General features: G+C 38.5%; 1 protein-coding gene across 3 annotated transcripts in view; it reads right to left on the bottom strand.

Annotated features, from left to right (window-relative positions):
- The window catches only part of SACM1L (SAC1 like phosphatidylinositide phosphatase), a 69,241-nt gene that overhangs the window by 38,964 nt on the left and 25,495 nt on the right, over positions 1–4,782 (bottom strand). The window lies entirely within an intron of this gene.

Here is a 4,782-nt window from a genome sequence, read left to right as displayed (position 1 = left end):
TATATATATATATATGTATATATATATATACTGGGGAAAAGAATCCCTAAAGAATCCCTAATCAATAAATGGTGCTGAGAGAACTGGACAACCACATGTAAAAGAATGAAACTGAACCCACACCTTTCTCCATGCACAAAAATTAATTCACGATGGATAAAAGATCTACATCTAAGGTATGAAACAATAAAAATCCTCAAAGAAAGTGTGGGGAAAACACTTGAAAATATCAGTCTGGGGAAAGACTTTATGAAGAAGACTTCCGTGGCAACTGCATCAACAACAAAAATAAATAAATGGGGCTTAATTAAACTGAAAAGTTTCTGTACAGCCAAGGAGACAATAGCCAAAGCAAACAGACAACTATCAGAATGGGAAAAGATACTTGCATATTATGAATTGGACAAAAGTTGCTAACTAGGATCTATACAGAACCCAAATTAATCAACCAAAAAAGAGCCAACAATCTCTTACATCATTGGGCAAGAGAAATGGATAGAACCTTCTCTAAAGACGACAGATGAATGCCTAACAAGCATATAAAAAAATGCTCATTGCCTCTAATTATCAGAGAAATGCAAAATCAAAACCACCCTGAGATATCACCTAACCCCAGTGAGAATGCCCCACATCACAAAATCTCAAAACTGCAGATGCTGGCGTGGATATGGAGAGAAGGGAACACTTTTACACTGCTGGTGGGACTGTAAACTAATACAACCTTTTTGGAAAGACGTATGGAGAATCCTCAAAGAACTCAAACCAGACCTCCGATTTGATCCAGCAATCTCATTACTGGGCATTTATCCAGAAGGAAAAAAAATCCCTTCATCATAAAGATATTTGCACTAGACTGTTTATCACAGTTCAATTTACATTTGCCAAAATGTAGAAACGGCCTAAATGTCCACCAACCTAGGAATGGATTAACAAGTTGCGGTACATTACAATGGAACACTATTCAACCATTACAAAAGATGGAGACTGTACATCTTTTGTATTAAACTGGATGGAAGAGGCACACATTTTTTTTCTTTTGCAGTTTTTGGCCGGGGCCGGGTTTCAACCCACCACCTCCAGCATATGGGGCCAGGGCCCTACTCCTTGAGCTACAGGCACTGCCCGGCACACATTATTCTTAGTAAAGCATCACAAGAATGGAGAAGCAAGAATCCTATGTATGAGGACAATTGATGACATACTACACGGTGGGGGGTGGGAAATGGGAAAGGGGGGGTGCCAGGAGAAGGAACAGGGAGGGGGAGGGGGGTCATGGGGTGTGACACACCTCTTGGGGACAGGATACAATTATAAGAGGGACTTTACCTAACAAATGCAATCAGTATAACCTATTCTTTGTACCCTCAATGAATCCCCAACAATAAAAAAAAAAAGATCCTCTTTAATCTTCACAACAATACTGCTATGGTTAGCATAATTATCCTCATTTGACAAACAAAACACATGATTCATGAGGGACCCAGTAACACAGTAAATAACCAAACATTAGTATTCACCCCCATTCTCAAGAAACTTTAGTTTGCGTTAGGAAGGAAAATGAAGTTCTTTAAAACAAAGATTAAAAAGTTTAATAAAAGCAATATTTAACTTTTGGGTAATTATTTTAATTAGCCTTCCTAATGAATACCAAGATTGACATTTGTTTTTATTCTTTCTTTCGTTTTTCTGAGACAGAACCTCAAGCTGTCACCCTGGGTAGAGTGCTGTGGCATCACAGCTCACAGCAACCTCCAACTCCTGGACTCAAGTGATTCTCTTGCCTCCGCCTCCCAAGTAGCTGGGACTGCAGGTGCCCACCACAATGCCTGGCTGTTTTTTTTGGTTGCAGCCGTCACTGTTGTGTGGCGGGCCCAGGCTGGATTCAAACCCCCAGCTTGGATGTATGTGGCTGGAGCCATAGCTGCTTGAGCCACAGGTGCCAAGACTGTTTTTATTCTTTTTTAAAGAAAGTGTTAACGATTAATAATTGTTAATGACTAACATGTTAATCTGTTACAAATCTACATACTACAAAATTTTTAATTTAGGCTCCGACATATTTTTTTAAAACCAAAGAAAAAAGCAATGTAGTGAGTGATGCTAAAATTAGCTATATGGCCTGACAACAAAGTACACCAACCAAGAACAAAGTGTGCAAGTAAAAATTACAAGGCTATGTAATGAATACATCTTTATTTCTTTAAAATATCATGCCTAATGAAGAATATATTGCTAAAAATTACATATTAGTAAAAGAAAAATTCTAAAGCATAAAAAACATATCCCACAGTTTCACTTAGTAAGACAGGGCTATGATTTTATATTTTTAATGTTTACCACAGGAAAGTTATATATTTTAGAATAATCAATTTTCTTTTAGAAACAACTTTGTTATCTTGGATGTAAAAATACAACTTAAAGGCTTGGTGTGTATAGCTTAGCGGCCAGGGCGCCAGCCACATACACCAGAGCTAGCAGGTTTGAACCCAGTCCGGGCCTGCCAACAACGATGACAACTACAACCAAAAAGAAAAAAAAATAGCCAGGCATTGTGGCAGGCACCTACAGTCCCATCTATGTGGGAGGCTGAGGCAAGAGAATCACTTAAGCCCAAGAGTTTGAGGTTGCTATGAGTTATGACACCAGGGTACTCTACTGAGGGGGACATAATGAGATTATCTCAAAAAATAAATAAAAATAAAAATACAATTTAGGGCAGTGCCTGTGGCTCAGTGAATAGGGCGCCAGCCTCATATACCAAGGGTGGCAGGTTCAAGCCTGGCCCCAGCCAAACTGCAATAAAAAAAATTAGCCGGGTGTTGTGGTGGGCACCTGTAGTCCCAGCTACTCAGGAGGTTGAGGCAAGAGAATTGCCTAAGCCCAGGAGCTGGAGGTTGCTGTGAGCTGTGACACCATCACACTCTACCGAGGGCAATAAAAGTGAGGCTCTGTTTCAAAAAAAAAAAAAAATACAACTTAAAAATTTTAAATAGCAAACTCTAAAAATAAAATTACATTTAGAAAATAATCAGTAAGTATAAATCTGTAAACATAAAATTACATTTAGAAAACCTCGGTAAGTATAAATCTGTAAACATAATGCTGACTTCTTAAAAGTTTTAAAAACCAGAAGACAGGGTGGCACCTGTGGCTCAGTGAGTAGGGCACTGGCCCCATATACCAAGGGTGGCGGGTACAACCCCAACCCCAGCCAAACTGCAACAAAAAAATAGCCAAGCATTGTGGCAGGCACTTGTAGTCCCAGCTACTTGGAAGGCTGAGGGAAGAGAATCACCTAAGCCCAAGAGCTGGAGGTTGCTGTGAGCTGTGATGCCACAGTACTCTACCGAGGGTGACAAAGTGAAACTCTGTCTCTAAAAAAAAAAAAAAAAAAACAGAAGAGAGCAATGCTATGCATGTAAGCTGTACACACTTCAAGCAAAAATGGGTATTGTTTGAATATAAATGTCTATACTTTATACAATGGGTGGGACCGTCAAAATGACCACGCTATTTTCATCTTACTAATCTTAAACTATCTTAACAATTGAAAAAAAACTATGACTGTTCTGTGACCTTCAAAAATTTCTGTCAAAATATTAAAAACTCCTGGCTTGGAGCCCACAGCCCAGTGGTTACGTTGCCAGCCACATACACTCAGGCTGGCGGGTTTGAACCACGCCTGGGCCAGCTAAACAATAACAACCACAACAGAAAAATAGCCAGGTATTACGGTGGGCGCCTGTAGTCCCAGCTACTCGGGAGGCTGAGGCAAGAGAATCACTTAAGCCCAAGAGTTTCAGGTTGCTGTGAGCTATAATGCCACAGTACTCTACTGAGGGCGACAGTGAGACTCTGTCTCGAAAAAAAAAAAAACTCTTATTGTTTAGTTATAAATGTATAGAAAAAATGAAAAAAATAGGAAAACTAATTATGTAATTAGCACATTTTAATTAAAACATAAGAAATACTAAGAATTAAAAAGTTTATTTCTTTGTAAAAAATTTATCTAAAGAAACTTGAACAATGCTTGCCTTCTTTTTGTCATATAACTTATGATATGGAATATCTTTTCTATCTTTGGTGAACTCTCATGCACCTTCCTAAGTCTGAACCAACGTCTGACATTTTATCCTTTGTACTTTAAATGTCATGAAGTATTTCTGATGGCTCCTTTCATGTGAATTTGTTGTAGGTATCACGTCCTCTGGGACATCTTCATCTTTTTTCGTCACGGCTACTCCATCACTAATGCCAATAAGTTCACCTTTACTAGGACCTCTGCTGCATAGCTAGAGTCTCTCGAACGGTGATAGTGGCAGCATACCCATTGTCAGCTACTTCTGTGCTCCATTTATGTTCAATTTCGCTTCCAGAGTTGCTGCTTTGTTTCTTTGCATTTCCATCTTTGGTGGGCTAATTCTTCAGTTAATATACCATGGTAGCTGAAATTTAAACCATGTTGTTGGGGGACTGGTGCTAACTAAACCATGGTAACTGAAATCTGTGCATACAGGTATAGCGCGAAGGGAAGACTGCCTGAAAGTATTTACACACACTTTGCAAACACACATACAAACATATTTACAAGTGGTAAAAGTAAGAGAACTCTCTGGGGAAAAAGGAAATGAAGTGAGAGGAATAGAACTTGGAAAGTATCTTTTACTTCTTTCCTTTAATTTTTGTTTCTCTCTTTACAAAAAGGAAATGAAGTTAAAACTGAGTGTTTTCTATTTGTCCTTTAAAATTTTATAATTCAAGAATTGAATAATTAAAAAAAAA

Source organism: Otolemur garnettii, unplaced genomic scaffold (assembly GCF_000181295.1).
Source record: "Otolemur garnettii isolate 467f Iridium unplaced genomic scaffold, OtoGar3 scaffold00082, whole genome shotgun sequence".
NCBI lineage: Eukaryota > Metazoa > Chordata > Mammalia > Primates > Galagidae > Otolemur > Otolemur garnettii.
Note: the sequence above shows the minus strand (reverse complement) of the source record. Positions and strands in the feature narration are given on the sequence as shown.